Source organism: Cynocephalus volans, chromosome 9 (assembly GCF_027409185.1).
Source record: "Cynocephalus volans isolate mCynVol1 chromosome 9, mCynVol1.pri, whole genome shotgun sequence".
NCBI lineage: Eukaryota > Metazoa > Chordata > Mammalia > Dermoptera > Cynocephalidae > Cynocephalus > Cynocephalus volans.
Genome location: NC_084468.1, coordinates 73112350 through 73134264, shown reverse-complemented (window position 1 = coordinate 73134264; position 21915 = coordinate 73112350). Strand labels below are relative to the sequence as shown.

At 36.3% G+C, this 21915-nt stretch overlaps 1 protein-coding gene and 1 pseudogene across 8 annotated transcripts in view; one reads left to right on the top strand and one right to left on the bottom strand.

Annotated features, from left to right (window-relative positions):
- The window catches only part of WDFY3 (WD repeat and FYVE domain containing 3), a 273216-nt gene that overhangs the window by 2927 nt on the left and 248374 nt on the right, over window positions 1–21915 (top strand). Inside the window, exons 3-5 of one of the 8 annotated variants that reach the window (XM_063108852.1) lie at window positions 2313–2386; window positions 6274–6339; window positions 8937–9003. The exons of the other annotated variants lie outside the window; for them this stretch is intronic. The gene's annotated coding sequence lies outside the window, so the exon portion shown is untranslated. The remainder of the gene's footprint in view (window positions 1–2312; window positions 2387–6273; window positions 6340–8936; window positions 9004–21915) is intronic. 8 annotated transcript variants of the gene reach the window in all.
- On the bottom strand, window positions 14059–21641 carry LOC134385745 (ribosomal RNA small subunit methyltransferase NEP1-like; annotated as a pseudogene).

The window sequence follows — 21915 nt, the reverse complement described above, 5'->3', positions numbered from 1 at the left end:
TTTAATAATGGGCTTTTCTGAGCTGGTATCAGCCAGATGCAGCACATCACTGAGTTTGTTCCCTTTTTTTGTTGTTACGCCTTGATACAAAGGAGTAGCAGTCCTTTGTATCAAGGTACCACAGTTGGATCATCATTCATGAACTGATGGACATTTGTTTTGTTCCCAGTTTTGGTTAATTATGAATAAAGCTGTTGTAAACATTTACATACAGGTGTATGTAAGGGACAGAAGTTTTCAGTGTTCTTGAGCTAATATCTAGGAGTGGGATTATTGGGTCTGAATATAATAAATGTATATTTATCAATGTCAGTAGCTTTTTATTGAACTGTCAAACTGTTTTCCAAAATACCATTTTGCAGTCCTACCAGCACTGTATGAAAGTTCTAGTTGCTTTGCATCCTTGTCAGCACTTCATATTGTCAGTTATTAAAACTTAGCCATTTATTATATGTATAGTGGCCTCTTTTAATGTTTTTGACTTCTTAATTCTTATTTTCAGTAGTATTTGGACCAACATAGGAATTTTATGATACACATTTTTAAAAAAATTTTTTTGGCTTGGTCATTAGCCATGATCTCACTATGAAGGCTATAGCTTTTTAGAAAATTTCTTGAGTTTCTTACTGTACACTTACCTTTCATATTGTTAAAATTGCTTTTGTAAAGGAATCATCATTAGGGAATTATTCTAATGCTAAACTGTTAACAGTTTTTTTAAATGTGCCTTTTTTTTGAGCTAGGTAGATAAAGCTTTGTTTAAGAAAAATTTAGAATTAAAAAAATTGTCAAAAATTATACAGCATTTTTTCAATTTTTAATAGGACTTAAAAAAAAGATTCTATGTTGTTACCTATGTGCCAGTACTTTACCTTAAAGAGATTTCACCAGGGTTTTATAAATTCCTTGGGCTGTTTTTTATTTTAAAATCTTGAGGACTGTTAAATTGGTTACCTCTCTTTCTGAAACCACAATATCAATCTTAACTGTGAAATTTCTTGTAGTTTTATTGTGGGCAAGGAGTTGAATTACTTATATCCCATCTGAACTTTAATTTTCAATTGTAGAATACTGTGTTGCCTTGTTGGAATAACGTATCATTGATTAGAAAGGTGATATGAAATACATCATTTAGAAGGAAAACATATAATAGTCACTTTAGATTATAAATATGAATAGCCATAGTCCTAGTTTCCTGTAATAAGAGATGTTTGTATAAACCTCTTCAATAATTCTCATAGAAAATGGATAATTAGTTGAGTCATTAATTCATACATTTGTTCATTCACATGCATAGATAAACGTGCCTGTAGTTGCACTTTTGTTTGTCATAATGGAGCTTACAGTTGAGTGGAAGAGTCCATTGAACATGGTATCATATAAGTGCGGTGTTGGTGCTGTAGGTGCATATGGGGTAGCGGTGGTGTGGGCATGGAACTCAGACTTCAAGTTTGGCGGGACTTCTGGGAGGAAGCAGGGTCTACGCAGAGACACCTGGAGTTTTAAGTAGTAAGATTGTTGTAGAGTATCAACAGAATGTGCAGACATCCAGAGATAAGAGAAAATGTGAATAGTAAACATATCAAGAATATTGTTTTCAAATAACAAAGGCCTCTAAAACCTACATTTTTTGCCCTTGCCCATTCTCATTAATATTTAGGAAGGTTAACGGGAAGTAAAACTGGGGGAGAAACAGAAAAAGTAAACATTTACTACATTATTGACGTATTATTTTGACAATTTGCTTTTTTTGTGACATTCATAGACTGAAATAACGTAATTGTGGTTTTTTAACTCATCCCCAGATCTTGTAAGCATTAATACATAAATGATTGTAGCATTACTTTTCAATATTTAGGCTGATTCTTATCTGATATTATAATGTATATTCCCGATTAAGCGTATTTGGTTTTTATTGCTACCGTCAAGTTTGTCAAGTTTTATTTGTTATATATTGATGTTATATATTGATTTTGTTGTATATTGAATTGTTATATATTAATAAGTATGAGTGGCATTTGAAGCTCTGATTTTATGCTGTAATATAAGGTGATTTTTAGTTTTTCATATTTGAAGGCCAGTCATTTAAATATGACTTTGAAATAGTACATTTGTGATATTTTAGTTTTAAGCATTACATCCTTAACTATTACTTTTTTTAACCAGACCAAACCTTACAACTGAGCTCTAGATTCATATATCCATCTGTTAGACATGTCCACTGAGGTGTTCCACAGGCATGTCAGTCTCATCATGTTCAACACTTAACTCATAATCTTTTCCCCAAAATGTATTCCCTCCTGTCTTCTCAGTTTGAATGAATGCTGCTTGCACCTGTCACTAGATCGAACCTGGTGATCATCATCCTCTCCTCAGTCTTCCTCAGGTATCGCATCCTGATAAGCATCAGGTCCGATTGCTTTTATCTTCTAAATGCTTTTCCTATTCGACTCCTTCTCCCCAAAACCTATTTGCAGTTCTGTGTTTCTGTGCTGAAGTATTACAGTGGCCTTTTAAATATTCTTTTTAAATCGTTTCACCTCTTCTCATAGATTCCCCTCACACCCTTTCCAAAATGAATTCTCTTTTCTTTCTTTTTTAATTTTGAAAAATATAAAATTGTGGTCTTTTCAATATGCTTTTTTTTCCTGCTTAAAATTCTTGAATAGATCCTGAGTCATTTTCAAAGAGCCCATAAAGCATAGGATTCCAGTCTATGCAAAGTACCTGGGACCCGCTCCAGCTTCTCCAGTCTCATCTCTGATAGCCATTCATTCTTTTTAAAAGAGACTGAGTGTCTGCTATCTACTATGTACAGTGCTAGGTGATAGAGCTATATCAAGGACTTAAATTCTAGTTAGGGAGGGATAGATAACAAATATATACTACTGTCAGTTATACTGATAATAATTGTCAGTTATCATAGTACATAGTATTATGTAGTATATTATTATTATAGTGTTATAGAATAACTATCGGTTGCACCATACCACCAGAGTGGTATAAGCGCCTGGGTAAGGGAGTTAAGGGAATACTGGGGTGCTGAGTACTGGGTGGGATTACCATTTATAGAGTGCTGCATAAGAAGGCCTCTCTGTTAAGGTAACATTTGACAGAGACTTGAAGCAACTGAAGGAGTGAGAGTTGATCTGAAAGAAGAGCAGGTGCTAAGGCCCTGAAGCAGGAGGGTGCTTGACATGTTCAGAGAACAGGAAGGGGTTGCCTGGAGGGAGGTGAGAATCGAGGTCAGTGTGGTGGGGGCACAGGCAGTCTCTGTGTAAGAACTTTGACTTCTGAGCTCAGTGAATTTAAGCCTAGAAGTGCATCCTCTGCATGGACAGAGATACATTTTGGTTTCCTACTTGAAGTTTCTGAAGGGTGCCACTCTCTTCTGCCCCTAAGCCATTCCTTCTACTGGGAATGGTGCTTGGTTGTCCTTCCCTATGTTCCCTTAGCACTATTTGTTGTATCCCTATTATAACACTTAATAGCTAAGTTATTTGTTTGTCTCCCTTCCCTAGGCTATGGTCCTGGAGGGGAGGGCCTAGGGTTTTTTGTTGTTTTAAAACAAACAAACAAACAAACAAACTTCTGAACTCCTCTATTTCCATTGAATTAATGTTTGTTGAATTTTAGGATTGCTGAAAATGGGATTAATTATTGAAAACTGGGTGGGAGAGACCAACAATTTTGCATGATGACTGCTAGCTCATGTGGACATGGACTCTGTTCTGCTGACCACTGTGCAAATGCCCAGGGCAGTGAGCTGTGCATAATAGGTGTTCAGCAAATATTTGGTGAATGATTGAGTGCACATCTACTTCCTAGCCTCTGTGCTCTCTTTCCTCTGCTTCCCCCAAGCCTATGATGAGCTTCCTCAAAATACCTTAACAAGTTTCCCAACAGCCTTACACTTACACTAATTGCATTCTTAAGAAATTAGGAAATTCATGCATTTATTCAGCATAAACAAGTGTAATAATGAGGAAATACAGTAGCAGAGAAATGTAGAAAGAGTTTATCTCCAAGCTAAATAGATAGGGTTCATTGCAGAGTGTTTTGGCTCATTCACACTTTTGTTTTTCTTTCTTTGGTGAGAATATTTTAAGGTGATTTTATAAATGAGCCCCCAAATCTTTAATAAGCAAAATACTGATAGGTCTAGAATATCACTTCTAGACCAATAAACAACTCAAACACAAGTCCTGCAGAGTGTGAAAAATTCTAACACCAGAAATAAAGTCAACGATATATTTTTTTGGCAGCTGGCTGGCATGTGGATCCAAAAATGATATCTTAGTGTGTTTCATTTGGTTGAAGAAGGAATTACTAGTTGGTTTATTTACCTGATTTTACTGGTGCAAGACTTTGAGTTGTTGAGTCTAGAAGTGTCAGGCCTCTTAACAGAATTTTCAACCCTGGAACATCTAGGTATCATCGTGGATGTAGAGCTATTTCTGGGAACTCTGAGTCCCCTAGTCCTTATGTCTCAGGCTTCCACATTGCTGTGTTCCAATAGATTGTGTATAACAGATAAAAAATATTGGATTATTGATCTTCCATAGAGTTGTAATCTATTATGACAAGCCTAGTGATGCTATACCCTGTAGTTTTTTTAGTTTATGAAATACTTTGTGTATCTTAGTGCTCTTAAAGTGAGTACTATATATAAGGGGTCTTCAAAAAGTTCATAGAAAGATTCATATTATCTTTTAACTCCATTTTTCCATGATCTTTTTGAAGTACCCTCATATATTTTGACCAGCTAAACTGTAATTTCACTAAAATGCTGAGATTTTGCTGGGTTCAGGGGAAGTGGTTGTTTTAAAGCTAGTGCATGAGTAGGGCCTTGGTTTTTATTTCCTTATAGAGTGGTCTTACTATTAAATTTGCACATTGGTTTTCTCAGGAAAACTTTTTTTTTTTTTTTGGCTGCTGGCTGGTTCGGGAATCAGAATCCTTGACTTTAGTCTTATTAGCATTGCACTCTAACCAGCTGAGCTAACTGGCCATCCCCAGTAGCAGATATTTTTAAACCTTAAGAAAACTGAATTGTTACATAGTAAAGAGAGTTGACTTAGGCAGTACTATATTTATGCGTTTTGGTGAGGTTGCAAGCTTAGATTAGAAATGTTAAATTAACTAGATACATGTGAAGCTGCAGTGGGTTTAAAGTATTGTATTTTGGAGTTTATGGCACTACTGAATGTGAGGGTTTTTTTTTAAAATAAAGTAATTATGATTGCTTGATTCTTTTGTGTATGGCATAAAAGATTAGCATCTATTTATAATGGCACTTCAGAGACCCAGAAATTAAAAGATTCTCGTTCTACCTTTGCCACTAGAGAGCTGTGTTCCTTTGGGCAGGTCATCTAGCTTGTCTGGTCTCTGTTCTTCAAGTGTTGGCAGTCCTTTCTTCTCTTGGTCCTTGAGATGATAGTGATAACTGAGTTCTGACATGAATTCTTTTAAGTTTCCAAAGTTTCTTAAGCCCTTGGTACCTATATTGTGAGTGGGGGATCATGTGACAGGGTGATTTTTGACATGTTGTAATAGATATGTGGTCAACACTTGATGAATCGGCTGTGTTTTTAATACCAGGCTCAGCTTCCTCTTCCTGTAGAATGTTTCCTGCTAGCTTGTGTCCCTTTGTTCCTCAGCTAGTATGGACTTAAAGGAGGCCAATTTATTTTATATTAGTTTAAGAAAAATAGAAATCTGATACATAACTGTTATTTGGTCTGTTAAAAAGTCATGCTAAAATTATTTTGTGTCTTCTATTTTCTTCAGGGGGGACAACTAATTTGTTTATTTGCACAGAAACTTGTAGATTTATTGCCTTTCTTAAAATATCCAACATATAAATTTTATCTTATAAATTGTGTAAATTAGGAGGTAATTAATTATTGTGCATAGGACTCAACACTTTAAAAAGAATTCCCACAGTATTTTTTCAAAATATTCAAATTACTTAGAACACCTTAAGTGTTTGAGTTTAGAAAAACAGTTTACCTATTTTAATTTCTCTTACACTTATTAAAACTGCATTACCTTACTGATTTTTAATTTTTAATTTTGAAGTAATTGTAAACTCACAGGAAGTTACAAAAATAGTAGAGTTGCATGTACCCTTCACCCATTTTTCCCCAGTGGTAACATCTTACATAATTATAGTAGAATAACTGACTTATTTTATTACTAAAATCATAGTAATCTCACTCGTTTTGAAAAATGTTGACAAATACAAGAATGTTAATATTTTTGTCCTCACAGAGTGAAGATGTTGGAGCATACAAATTCAGATCCTGTATCCTAATTTCCATCGGCAGCAGACCAGGGGTGTGTTTCTTCCCTGCATTTCCTATAAAAAGGGTGACAAGTAACTAGGAAAATGGCTGATTATTTTCCACTGGGTGATTCAGTCATATTAGCCCTGGACATGGTTATGTAAAAACTTTAATTACAGGCATTCTTCTTAATTCCTCTTTGCTGGACTTCTTTATTTAATTGCTACTATATTTGCTTAACTGGGAACTTTCCTTCTTAGGATGTAACAGAATATAAAGAAAAATGTTGAACAGTTAGTCGAGGAATATTTATTAAGTATCTGCTATCACTGTGCTGAATATAGAGGAGGTTTCAGAAAGTAGGATGGGTATTTATAGTGTAGCTGAATAAACAGCTGTAAAACATTATATATTACATAATGTATTTTGGCATATTTTATTCTCTCTCTAAACACATAACATAGGCATGTAATTGGTCTTCAATAAGCATTTGTTGAGAGAATGAATGTACATAGATAATAAGCGTGTTGTCAGAAAATTATGTAAGTCTTAAGAAATTAAATGTTTACCGTCACTCTTAGGAATTCTAAGACTATTTACTATCTAGTGAAAGAATGATAATATGTATTTTATTATGTTTCCTTTTTCTTTACACTCTAGAAATCTCTAGGTAAATTCATATTCAAATTTCCTTAATTAAAGCCTGGGTCTCTCTGACTCTGAAGTCCAAGTTCTTTCCCTGTTTTAATGCCATTGCTCATTAATACACAGTATTAGGTGATTTAGATGATAAATGCCATAGTTAAGTAAACAAGTATGAAACAAAAATAAACTCTACATCGTTATTTTTAGAATAATGATTGAGTATTGATTGCCTAATTTTATTTACTTTGCGTATGACTAGTGACTAAATTAGATCAAGTATAACAGATTAAACTTGCTGTTTGGATACTTAGTTCTTATTTCCCCAAATGATCACACAGTGTAAATAGACTCTCAAGTGGTGCTATAATATGTAATAATAATTCCATAAGTTTTTTCTTCTAAATATTTAGTTAAAACATTTATTACATGTTTTATTGTGTGCTGTGCTGTGTATTACGGTTACTATACAGTAGTCCTCCCTTATCCACAGTTTCACTTCCCAGGATTTTAGTTACCTGCGGCCAACTGCAGTCCAAAATTATTAAATGGAAAATTCCAGAAATAAACAATTCATAAGTTTTTCATTGTGCATTATTTTGAGTAGCATGATAAAATTTTTAGCCATTTCTCTTCTTCCCGCCCAGGACGTGAGTCATTCCTTTGTCTAGCATATCCAGCTACCTACCCGTTAGTCATCTACCTCTTCTGTTTCTGACATCTAGTCTTCAACATCATCATAGCTCGATGGTCCTCCTTCTGACATACATCAGAATGTCAGTAGCAGCTTAATGACATATCATAATACCTATGTCATTCACCTCATTTCATTACATTCACATAACTTTAGTTATAGTATATTATAATTGTTCTATTTTATTATTAAGTATTGTTGTTGATCTCTTACTGTGCCCAATTTATAAATTTAACTTTACCATAGGTATGTATGTATAGGAAGAAAATAGTATATATAGGTGCTATCCGTGGCTTCAGGTGTCCACTGGGGATCCCCCAAGGATTAAAGGGGGGATTGCTGTACATGAATGTTTAAGACATGGGTAGTTCTGTCCTCAATAATTTTATAGTATATTGGAGATAAGACAGATACATAAATAATTGAATAGTATGTGATTAGTCTGTCTGAGAGGTACAGTAGTTCTGTGGACACTTAAAGAGTAGAAAGATTTTGGTTGAAGTGATCTGGAGAAGTCTAACATGATATTTGATCTGAATATCAGGGTGATTGATAGAATTTCCTTGGTGAAAATTGTAAGGTTTATTTATATCAAAATTATAAAAATCAATTTCACTATCATTGAATCAGAAGAGGTTTCTGGGGGAAAAAATTTGCCTGGATTTAAAATTTAAGTAACGAAGAAAAGGATTAGGAATAAAGTAAAATAGGAAAGAAAGCATACTTCTAATGTGAAAACCTTATTCTTGCTCCTGAAGCATTTTACAACCAGCTCACCATAAAAATTGTACTAAATATGACTTCCCTAGCATGTTTGATCTGTTGGATTAATGACAGTTTTGCTTTATATATTTCATTTTATTTGCTAAATCCAGATATAAATTAGGTGAGTTATCTCTTTGGTCAAGATAAAAATTATGCTGTTTTATTATTTCTGAAGTTCCGATGTTTAAAGTATTTATTATCTCTGAGTGAAATAGTATTGAAAACATTTTCTTGACATTGTGGAGTTCAGCACTGCTGAGAGGTAACTATCAATAAGCAAGATGTGGGTGAATGGCAGCATGATGGGGGAAAAGGGGAGAGAAAATAAGAGAGTTCAATGTAAAGGGGTGGTGGTCTGCCTCAGGTCATTCAGTATAGCAGATGCCATATTGTACCTAGTCAAACCAGAAGCATTGCTGAAAGCTAATTTCCTTCATCAAACTTGTAAAGAACAGAAACTCTTTTGAGTTTGCTTTGGTTATGCAATAAATATTAATGAAAAATGGTGTTATAACATTCATTTGTGTTCTCCACCTCATTTTTCACAGACCTATATTTATATCTTGAGTCGCTGGAATAAATAAGTTCAGTGATTCCCAGCTTGTCTTACATTGCGTAAGTACCACATGGGTTGTCATAGGTGTTTACACTTTCTGGAGGATGTGGGAAAGCCTATCAAGACATGGCAGCTGCTGAAAATGCATTAAGACCCCTGTTACCACTGACATGCACTTGGAGCAGGGTAGGGAAAAAATTTACTGCATTGCTTTTCTGAGATGACAATACTAGTTATCTCTATTCTAGTTTGGAGAAAAGTATTGCATGTTTCTTAGAAATCTCTAGTCTCTGTGGACTTTCATGCATTTTGAATTTTCTCAGCTTGACTAATACTTTCATCAAAAATGAGCCACTTTTTGATTGCTGCTTGCCAATGTTGAAAGATCTTTAAAAGGATCCTCATATTCTAGCCTTTCTTTCTACTCTGCTTGTTGGCACCCACTTTAGCACAAAGTCTAATAGTTGCTTTGCATATGCTGATGTCATCTGACAAAGCTTCATTCCACTCCAGTGAAGATCTTGTTCAGCAAGCACTATTTTAATGAAGAAGATTGGTTACATTCCAGTATCTAATTGTTACTTTGATGTTGTTATTTAACATCAAGCATAGTTTATAGATATTAGTCACATATGTATCTACGTTCTTCAGTTTTGTTAAAGTTTGAAAATGTTCTTGCATATCGTATTAGGTGTGTTGATGTCGAGATATATATATATAGTGTCTCATTTTTCTAAGTAGCAGAAGTAAGTACTATGCACATAGTTTTGCATTTCATCATCTGTTATCATCTGTTGTGGTTAAGAGACCAAAAAAAAACATTCCCATTTCTATAAAAATTTTTAATAATGGTAAAGGGATGACATTAATAAAGAATGCTTTGGTTTATTGGAATTGTAGTTAAAACTAAATTTAATTATTATTTTCCCATCATATAATCTTTTCTTCCCAAGAGTTCAGTTCACTATAACTTCTGTTGCAAAGAAAAGAAGCATGTCTATGAATAGCAAATGAAGAAGATAAATATATTGATCAGTAACTCATTCCCAGATGCCTGAAATATAGGGAAGTCCTACCAAAATAAATAAGTAGTAAAATGGATTTTTAAAAGACAAATATTAAACTTAGTGTTAGATTGAGGAAAGGGTTATAGGAATATAAAATTAGAACAGAGGAAAATAATTGCCTGATAAGAGTGTGAGTAAATGAAATTAATCCATGGTATGAGATGCATTTTGCATTGTGTTTAGATCAGTAAGGAGTTGTTTTTGTAAAAAGAGACTTTTTAGAACTCACATTACACTTGGTCTTCTTATAGCAAGGTCCTCCCTAGTAGTCAACACTCCACAGTGATTGTATGGCAGTATAAGCTGAGTACATTTGACACTCCTTTACTACCCACCTGAATCCTTGAGTTTTTCACATTGAGCTAGAGTATATTGTGTCTTCTTTGTGTACTGAAAATATTAAGATGATAAGATGCTCTTCCTTCTAAGAGCTTATATGCTAGTTTAGCTTATGAACAGATAATTATTAAATAATATAGTAACAGCATGAATTTTGAGTTTTATTGGCTTACCCCCCCAGGCACAGTATTTGGAGTTCCTTATATATCCATTGCACTTTTTCTTACTGCAGCTCTCTGGGCTTACAAGGGGCCGAAGTAAACACACACACTTTTGTTCTTGAATCTTGGGGTGCTTGGTAGTTTTTCCTTATACTGGTGATGATCTCATTTGTGGTTTGATCACAAATGAGAGTAGATTTTGTGGAGTAGATTTTGGAGAAGTGATGGGAATCCCATTTTTTGGCACTAAATGGAATTAGAAATTTAACAAGTTTCATAAATAAGAATTCATCATTGATCAAAAGAGGCACTAATTTATATGACTAGATGTATACATTGTTTTATTACTCTGATGTACCTTATCTGTTTTTTATCAAGAAATTGCTGCTAGAACTCTTGGGATTCAGATGGCCATTTTAATATGCTATAGTAGAATATATTTACAAAATGTAATGTATTGTCTTTTTCTCTATTTTAAAAAATTATAGTCTGGTGATTAAAAAATAAATCTCAGCATGTAAATGTCCAGGAATCTTTATAACATAATTGTTTAAATTTTACTGTATTGCAAAGTTTCTAGCTTATACTGTTGCTTTGTGTTGCTTCACCCCCCGTAGATTTGTCACCCCTCTTCCCCTGGGTGATGGAAACACAAAGGATACTCAAAGCCCATCCCTTCTGAGCAGTGAGAGACCCCAAAGCGGTTAACTTCCCTGGAACCCTCCAGCAAGAGGGATCCCTTCCTTGGGAAATTAACTCCAAATTGGGGTTCTCTTCCTGCATTTATTTTCCAGACCAGGAAGTTACAGGAAGAGACATAGATGGGGTTATAGTTTAACAATATAGGCTGGTAACTTTCAGTGAAAAAAGCCAGATGGCATTCCAGTAAAGCTATCAACAAAAGCTTGATCTAAGCAAACATTCCTTCTCCCTGTAGCAGTTTTCCAGCAACTTAGATATCAATCAGTAACTCATCTGCCTTTGAGCCAGCAACCTTGCTGTGCCACAATTCTTATCTTGCAACAGAGACTCAATAGCCTGGGGAAATTTTCCTGTCCTTGCAAAGTCAATATTTGAAACTGCAAGGCTCTGGAAAACCAGGCCCTGTGAAGTACATATGCTTTATAGTATATTCCACATTATATCTTTAGAAAATATTTTCTTTTGTTTATTTGCTTTATTTCTAAATTCCGTAAGTTTGCTTACCTTTGTCATATCTTAAGATTTGATAGAGCTTTGTTGTATTTGTGATATGAGAGAGCATGGCCAAGTTTTACAGTAGGACAGAGGTTACTATTATACAGGACAGACTAGAATGAGTTCACAGTTAGGAATAGTGCTGCATGTTAGAGCCAATCTAGCCTAAATTACATGTACTGAGGAAAAGTTCTTTTTGGTAGGCATAGCAAGGGTAGAACAGCCAGAGAACAATCCAGTCAACCTATTCTTAATGGGATTCAAGGTGAAGCAACACATGGAATCTGGGATAGGAAGGAGTGTGTGTACATGTGTGTATGTGTGTGTAAATAACTAAATGAATGAATGAGAACATACATGCAGTCATATATTTATATGAGTGACCACCAGAGAATTCTATCTTTGGGTGCTGGGCTCTAGATAATGGCCTTATAACAGTCCTTGGGATTGGGACTGGTAACTGAAAATAGGCATCCCAGTCCTAGGAAGAGACAAGGCAGGCACCAGACTAGGGACCTCCAAAAGTATCAAAACAGAAGCTTAGTTATAATAACTGAGCTATTAGCAGGTCTAGGATAGCAGAAAGAGTAGGAGTAGAACAGGGTGGGTATCAGAATGAGCCAGAAACCTTCATCTGGTCTGGAATATAAAGGCAGGGTAGTGTTACTGATGTCTTAATCCAGAATCAAAGATTAGGGCTGCACCTGCTTAAGCATCTCCTATCATAAGTACATATGTGATCTAGGATTTAAGTCACAGGAGAAGCAAGGCACATGGAGAGTAGAAACAGGCTGGGCTTGACATTCTTTTATATATGATTAAGTATCTTTTAAGGAAGAAAAAAATCATTTCTATTGTTAATCAGTAATTATTTAGCCTGCTTTATTGGCACTGGTATGGCATCATGAGATGCAGAAAACTGCTGATGCTTCATCCTAGCGTCCTAACAGAGAACTGCTGCTAAAACAAACAGACTTAAGCTTTGGAGTAAATATGCTTTCTTGCAAAATAGGAGGATATGAAAAAGCATGTTAGGCATGGGGTGCTAAAGTCACAATTCTGAAGGCAAAATTACACTGTTAGTTTAGTTTCTGAGTGGGGATGAGAGGAAGCAAGGAAAGTGTATGATTATGATAATTTGACATTAAAATGAGAACCTTCCACACCTTTCATTTTACTTCCTAGAGAAGTTGTATTAGCATTTTTTGGTTTCACTCACTAGCTTGAGGAGAAAAGGAATATATGGAACTCATACTGGAAATTGAATGATGAACAAGTGAGGCTTGAACAGAAGAAACCGGAGTTGTTCCAATGATATCATCAGCAGGTTTTATTCCTTCTTTCACTAGCTTGAGGAGAAAAGGAATATATGGAACTCATACTGGAAATTGAATGATGAACAAGTGAGGCTTGAACAGAAGAAACCGGAGTTGTTCCAATGATATCATCAGCAGGTTTTATTCCTTCTTTTTAGACTCCTGCCATTAAGGTGACTTCATTCTAAAGATTTATTGTCTCTGCAGGAGCCCTGGAGGGCACTGAGGAGTCATAATGTTAACAAGTGATTGTCCAGCAACTTTCATCAGTCTCGCAGTGTTGTACAACCTAATATCGTGGTTTAGCTGCAATATAGGGTTTAATTGCAGCTGAATTTTCTTGGTATCCTAACATGCAAATGAAATTTTTACACATTGTGTAACTCTGGGTTTTAAAACACAGTAATTTGCACCAGTACCGTTCTGCCGGCCACCCACAAGAGCGCTTTCAGCCCTCAAAAACAGTCAGCTTGTTTGTGCATAGGAAGTTTTTTTAATGCAAATAAATGCAGCACTACCCATGAGGGGGAAAAAAAGTTTTAGTCTCTATACCTTGCCTCTTATATTCCAGGAAGAAAAGATTAGATTAGCCCTGTTCTGATCAGGTGTCTGTCTCCACCAGAGCCAGGGGATGCAGAGTTATGATGTGTGGTCGTAGCCTGCGAGTCTACATCTGTGTGCTGGGGGCCACTCCCAAAGAAGGGGAAATGAGAAGCTGGGAAGCCCTCTTTGGTATAAGTGTCTAGAACATCTCACTCTTTGGTAGCTTAACCACCCCTCTTCCCTTTTCTTCTTTCCCCTCACTCCCCTGTTATCACATCTATTGATGCAGGTTTTTGTTTTTTTTTTTTTCTTTACAAGAACAGTATTTATAGGGTAAACAAATAGCAAATGTACAGCCTTGGCTTCCCCGAATTCCACAGTCTCGGTGCAGGAAGGTCATCTTCCAGCAGTCGGTTCAGAGCAGGGTCAGGGGGTGCAGTGTCAACAGTTCTTTGTTTCAGAACAAGGCTCTGCTGCTGTCAGATAACTCCCTACATTTCTTCAAAGACTGTGGTAAACTTTGCACAGGTGAGGGCAGCAGAAAGAGGGTAATTGCTGATGGACACCATTTTCTCTGTATGTTCCACTTTGACCTTGCCATGGACAAAAGCCACCACCACAAAAACAACAGGATCACTGCTGGGCACCAACTCTCCCACATTGCTGATGACTGGGGTGTAAAAAGAAGTGCCAATCTTCACACATCCAACTGGGAAGTGATCTGACATTGGATTCTTAATTACTTTCAAGAGCTTCTGGAGGCCATCAGCTGCTCAAACACTGAATTTGTGTAAAAGCTGAACCATGAAGCTACAAAAGCAGTCAAAGTTTCTGGGGATTTGAGTCTGGAGGTTCACTTCAATCAGCACAGCCTTCTGTGTATAGATATAACCTGGAGCAAGCTGGCTCGGTTCAGGGGGCTGTCCATCAGCATCAGTAAACTCTGGTGGGCTGTATATGGTCTCACTTCCCCTGGGTGATGGAGATGCAAAGGATTACTCAAAGCCCATTTCTTCTGAGCAGTGAGAGACCCTGAAGTGGTTAACTTCCCCGGAACCCTCCAGCGAGAGGCATCCCTTCCTTGGGAAATTAACCCCGAATTGGGGTTCTCTTCCTGCATTTATTTTCCAGACCAGGAAGTTACAGGAAGAGAACATAGGTGGGGTTATAGTTTTACAATATAGGCTGGTAACTTTCAGAGAAACAAGCCAGATGACATTCCAGTATGGCAATTAAGTGGTCTTATCAACAAAAGCATGATCTTAGCAAACATTCCTTCTCACTCCAGCAATTTTCCAGAATCTTTACATTTCAATCAGTAACTAGTCTGTCTTTGAGCCAGCAACCTTGCCATGCCACAAATCTTTCTTACACCAGAGACTTTATAGCCTGAGGAAAATTTCCAGTCCTCTGCAAGGTCTGTATTTGAAACTGCGAGGCTTTGGAAAACCAGGCCCTGTGAAGTACATTTGCTTTAAGAATCCTCTACAGGAATCCCTTGCTGGGTGCTGCCATCTTTCAAACAGATGCAATTTTTCTAGTAGGAGTATGTCCAAATGCAAGCTAAGGTACCACATCCAGAGGCAGTGCCATAGGGATACTGACTCGGGGTGATATCATGTTGCCTCTTTCTTGATATTTTACAATCTGAATTTAATTCTTGCCAACTTGCCATCTGCGTGATTGGGTAAAGTAAGAGTAAATAAAATGTATGTAAAGGTAAAGACAGGGCTATTTATAACACACCACTGACTAGTAAGGAAATAAATGGTTACTACAATCCTTAGGGTTTTCCATAAGCCCTAACCTGTTTCACTTCAGAGTTCATATTTCTGTTACCTTCTGCTAGTATTTTGGCTTATCAGGGTTCTGATCCAAGAAAGCTGACTCAGCCCTTCATTCCTGAAAGGGTCTGAGCCCTGGTAGTTCCAACTGTATGGAATTGTGATAGTTTTCCACTAACATTAACACTGCACTGCTAGCACTACTAGAGGATACTACAGGAGATTGCCCTTACTTCTTCTTCTTTTTTTTTTTTTTATCTTCCTAGCCCCAAAGGTGTGATAGCAACCCTCTTTCACTTGATATTCAGGGACAGTCAACCCAACCTGTTCTGTAGCCTCCATTTTTGCTTGTTTTGCTACTGTTTTGAGGAAACCAAACTGAATATGATAAGCTCAGCTTTCAATAGAGGAAAACAGTTACTTTGTCTCTTAGTATAAGTATTTCTTCTGTGGGTACTAAGTAAAACTTCTATTTATTTATTTTTAATTGAAACATAATTATTGTACATGTCTGTGGGGTACAGAGTTGCATATCAGTACCTATAAGCAGTATATGATGCTCAAATCAAGACAATTAGTGTATTCAATATTATACAGTGTTACCATTTTTCATGCCATTTGTCGATTCTTTTATCCGTCTTTCCCTCTCCCCATCTCTGGTAACCTCAGTTCTGTTCTCTCCTTTTCAAAGTTCAGCATATTATTCTGATTGTTGTATCTTTTTTTGTTTGTTTGTTTGTTTGTTTTTTTGTTTATTTTTCTAGCTCTCACTTTTAAGTGAGGACGTGGTATTTCTCTGGCTTATTTCACTTAACATAATTTTCTATAAGTTCATCCATGTTGCTAGAAATGGCAGTATTTCCTTCATTTTTTATGGTATAGTACTATTCCATTATGTAAATATACCACATTTCCCTTACCCAGCCGTCCGAAGATGGACATTTAGGTTGGTTCCAACTCTTAGCTACTGTAAATAGAGCTGTGATAAACATGGGAATGCAGGCATCACTTCGACATGATGATTTCCATTCCTTTGGGTATTATACCCAGCAGTGGAATTGCTGGATCCTATGGCAGTTCTATCTGTAGTTGTTTGAGGAACCTCCATACCATTTTCCATAACAGCTGCACCAATTTACAGTCCCACCAGCAATGTAGGGGGTTCCCCTTTCTCTGCATCCTCCCCAGTGTTTGTTATTCTGTGTCTTTTTGATAATAGCCAGTCTAACTGGGGTGAGATGGTATCTCAGTGTGGTTTTGATTTTCATTTCCCTGATGCTGAGTGATGTTAAGCATTTTTTCATGTGTCTGTTGGCCATTTGTATATCTTACTTAGAAAAATGCCTATTCAGGTCCTTTGCCCATTTTTTAATTGGGTTATTTGTGTTTTTACTATTAAGTTGTTTGAGTTTCTCATATATTCTGTATATTAATCCTTTGTTGGATGCATAATTTGTAAATATGTTCTCCCACTCTGTGGGTTAGTCTTTTCATTTTGTTGTTTCTTTTACTGTGCAGCAGCTTTTTAATTTAGTTTAATCCTATTTGTTTGTTTTTTCTTTTGTTGCCTGTGCTTTTGTGGTCATATTCATAAAGCTTTGCCCCGTTCTGCTTCCTGAAGTGTTTCCCCCATGTTTTCTTTTAGGAGTTTTATAGTTTCAGGTCTTATATTTAAGTCTTTAATACATTTTGAGTTGATTTTGATATATGGCAAGAGGTACAAGTCTAGTTTCATTCTTCTTCATGTGGATGTCCAGTTTTCCCAGTATCATTTATCGAAGAGGCAGTGTTTTCTCCAATGTATGTTCTTGTTGCCTTTGTCTAAGATCAGTTGGCTGTAAGTATGTGGGTTAATATTTGGGTTCTCTGTTCTGTTCTATTGGTCTGTGTTTTTATGCCACTACCATGCTGTTTTGGTTACTATAGCTTTAAAGTATAGTTTGAGTCAGGTAGCATTGTGCCTCCAGCTCTATTTATTTATTTATTTATTGCTTAGGATTGCTTTGGTTATTTGGGGTCTTTTGTTGTTCCATATCAATGTTAGGATTGTTTTTTCTATTTCTGTGAAGAATGTCATTGGTATTTTGATGGAGATTGCATTGAATCTGTAGATCACTTTGGGTAGTCTGGACATTTTCACAGTGTAAATGCTTGCAATCCAAGAGCATGGAATGTCTTTCCACCTTTTTATGTCTTCTTTGAATTTTTTTAGCAGTGATTTGTAGTTCTCATTGTGGAGATCTTTCAACACCTTGGTTAAATTGATTCCTGGGTATTTTTAAATTTTTTTGGTCACTGCGTAAATGGGCTTGCTTGCTTTCTTTATTTCTTTCTTTGCTAGTTTGTTATTGGATTCTTAAAATGCTACTGATTTTGTGTGTTTTTGTATCCTGCTACTTTACTGAAATCATTTATCAGCTCTAAGAGTTTTTTGTAGAGTCTTTGGGTTTCTCCCTATATTGTGTCATGTCATCTGCAACCAGGGACAATTTGATTTTGCCTTTTCCAATCTGTATGCCCTTTCTTTCTTTCTTTTTCCTGATTGCTCTGTGTTGTATACAGCTTTTATTCTGTTGAGATACTTTCCTTCTATACCTAATTTACTCACAGTCTTTATCATTAAGGGATGTTGAATTTTGTCAAATGCTTTTTCTGCATCTATTGAGGTAATCATATGGATTTTGTCCTTGATTTTGTTGATGTGGTGTATCATATTTATTGATTTTTGTATGTTGTACCATCTTTGAATCACTGGGATGAATCACATTTGATCATGTTGTATAATTTTTTTGATGATGTATTGCTGTATTCTGTTTGCTAATATTTTGTTGAGGATTTTTGCACCTATGTTCATCAAAGATATTGGCCTGTAGTCTTTTTTTTGTTGTATCTTTGTCTGGTTTTGGTCAGGGTGATGCAGGACTCATAAAATTTGGAAGAGTGGCTTCTGTCTTAATTTTTTGGAATAGTTTAAAGAGAATTGGTATTAATTCCTCTTTAAAGGCTTGGTAGAATTCAGCAGTAAAGCCAGCTGGTCCTGAGCTTTTCTTTGTTAGGAGACTGTTGATTACTACTTCAGTCTCATTGCTGGTTATTGATCTGTTCAGGTTTTCTCTTTCTTCTTGGTTCAGTCTTGGTTGTTTGTATGTGTCCAGAAATACATACATTTCCTCCAGGTTTTCAAATTTGGGGGCATATAATTGTTTATAACCCTCTCATTAATGTTTCTTAGTATTTCTGTGGTATCAGTTGTAATATCTCCTTTTTCATTTCTGATTTTTGTTATTTGAGTCTTTTCTCTTTTTTTTGTTTTAGTTAGCCTGTTTGTCTATTTTGTTTACCTTCTCCAAAAACCAACTTTTTGTTTCATTGATCTTTTGTACTGTTTGGGGGATCTCTATTTTATTTAGTTGTGCTCTGGTCATTATTATTTCTTTTCATATACTAATTTTGGGATTAGATTGTTCTTGTTTTTCTAGCTCTTTGATGTGTAGAATTAGGTTATTTGAAATCCTTCTATTCTTTTGATGGAAGGGTTATTGCAATAAACTTCCCTCTTAATACTGATTTTGCAGTATCTCAAAGGCTTTGGTATGATCTGTCTTTATTTTCATTGGTTTTAAGAAATTTTTCATTCTTATTTAATTTATTCTTGAACCCATAGATTGTTCAGGAGCATGTTGTTTAATTTCCATTTGTTTGTACAGTTTCCATAACTTTGCTTGTTATTGATTTCTAGTTTTAATCTGTTGTGGTATGAATAGATACTTGAAATGATTTCAGTTTTTTAAAATTTGTTGAGACTTGGTTTGTGATCTAGCATGTGGTCTATTCTGGAGACTGTTGCATGTGCTGATGAGAAGAATATATATTCTGTGGTTGTTGGATGAAATATTCTATAGATATCTGCCAAGTCTAATTGGTCTAAAGTGTAGTTTAAATCTTTTGTTTCTAGTTGATTTGTTGCCTAGATGATCTGTCCAATGTTGAGAGGTAGGTGTTCAGGTCCCTAACTATTATTGTATTTGGGTCTATATCTTTCTTTAGGTCTAATAGTGTTTGCTTTATATATCTGGGTATTCCAGTGTTGGGTGCATATATATTTCTGATTGTTATGTCTTCTTGCTGGATAGATCCCTTTATCATTATAAAATGGACTTCTTTGTCTCTTTTTATGGTTTTTGGTTTAAAGTGTATTTTATCCAATATAAGAATAGCCACTCCTGTTTGTTTTTGATTTCTATTTGTGTGGTATATCATTTTCCATCCCTTCACTCTTAGTCTGTATATGTCTTTACAGGTGAGGTGAGTCTTGTAGACAGGATGTAGTTGGGTCTATTTTTTTTAATAAAGTCAGCCAGTCTGTGTCTTTTGAGTGGGGAATTTAATCCGTTCACATTTAGAATTTTTATTGAAAGATATTATCTTACTTTGCATCTTTAATTGCTTTCCTTATGGTTAATTTATGTATCTTTTGTTCCTTTCTTTCCCTTTTACTGTATGTCTTCTGCATTTATTGGTCTTTTGAGCTGGTATGTTATAGTTTCTTTTTCTTTCTATTTTGCTTTTCTGCTCTACCAGTGATGTTTGTTCTTCTTGTGTATTAATGGTGCTGATTATCATTTTGGGGGCTCCATGTGCAGGACTCCCTTAAGGATTTCTTGTAAAGCTGGTTGTGTGGTGGTGAACTCTCATGGCTTTTGTTTGTCTGGGAAATACACTATTTCCGCTTCATTTCTGTAGGATAGACTTGCCAGGTATAATTTTCTTGGCTGACAGTTTTTTTCTTTTATTACTTTTATTACCTTTTCTTATATTACTAATATATCATCCCATTCTCTTCTGGCCTATAGGGTTTCTGCTGAGAAATCTGCAGTTAGTCTGATGAAGACTCCGTTATAGGTGACTTTGACTTTTGGCAGTTTGACTAAAATGTGTCTTAGAGAAGACCTTCTTGGATTGAATCTGTTTGAGGGTCTTTGATCCTCTTGGATCTGGAAGTCTGTAACTACCAATACCTCAGAAGTTTTCACTATTATTTTATTGAATATGTTTTCAATGCCTTTTCCTTTCTTCTTCCCTTCCAGAACACCCATGATTCAGATGTTTGTGTGCTTAAGGTAGTCTGCTAGCTCTCTTAGATTTTATTCTTTTTTTAAATTCTTTTTTCTTTTTTGTCTGCATGGGTTATTTCAAAAAGACTGTCTTCAAGATCAGAAATTCTTCTGCTTGGGCCAGCCAACTGCTTACCCTCTCAATTGTAGGTAGTTTTTTATTTTGTTAAATGAGTCATTCAGTTCATGGAGTTCTGCTAGATTGTTTTTTATAGTGTTTGTTTCTTTTTAATTTTCCTTCTTCATGTCCTGGGTTGATTTTCTTATGTTGTCATGTTGTCTGTATCTCACTGAGTGTCCTTAAGATTGTTACTCATAAAGAGAACAGAATTGTGGTTATTAGAGGTGAGAAAGGGGGAGTGGAAATGGGGGTAGCCAGAAATTAGTTAAGGGTCACAAAGATTGATTACATTTTGTAAACATGAGTATAACTAATTATCCTGATTTGATCCCTACATATTGTACACATGTATTGATATTCAATTCCATACCCCCAAGTATATATGATCAATTATGTTTCAATTAAAAAACTGTAAAAAATATAAAATATTGTTACTTGGAATTCTCTTTCAGGCATATCAACAGTTTTCTGTTGTATGGGGTCTGGTATTTGAGAATTATAGTGTTGCTTTGGTGGTGTCACATTTTCTTGTTTTTCATATTTCTTGTATCTCTGTGTTGATGCCTAGTCATCTGGTGGTTGCTTCTTCTATTTCTCTCGGGTGGCTTTTGAGGAGAAAGACTCCCTCCTATAGATTTGTTATATATTGCCTATTGAGTGGAGTGTTTTAGTTTTGGTTCTGAGTAGGCTCAGTAGTTTCAGTAGTTCCAGGTGGACTTGGTTGTTCTGGGTAGAGTCAATAGTTCTGGGCAGATTCAGTATTTCCTGGGCATACTGGTAGCTATGTCTATGGCTGGGGTTGCAGGTGTGGCTGGACCTACGCAGGTGGGTGGGCACCATGTGAACTCCTGGGCAGCTGTGGACGTGCAGGTGGCTAAATGGTAGGGCCCATGTGTGTGGGTGGGGCCACAGACAAGCAGGTTGCTGTGGCAGTTGGCATAGGCAGCCAGGGTGGCTGGGACTGTGCAGGCGGTTTGATGGCCGGGCTCATGCAGGTGGGTGGGGCCATACAGGTGGCTGGATGACAGGGCCCACATGGGCAGGTGGGACTGCATGGGCAGTTGGGGTCACATGGGTGGGGGGGGTTGCATACATGCACAACTGGATGGCTGGGCCCAGGCAGGCAGGTGGGGCTGTGCTGGCAGTCAGGTGGTTGGGGTCATGTTGTCAGTAGGGCAGCACAGGCGGCTGGAAGGCTGGTGCCATGCAGGTACCTGGTGCTGTGCAGGCAACATGGGCCACACAGTAGGTAACACTGTGCAGGATGAACTCCTGTGGGGGGAGAAGGGCCATACCTCTGGGACTAGACAATGGTAGAAGCAACCACAG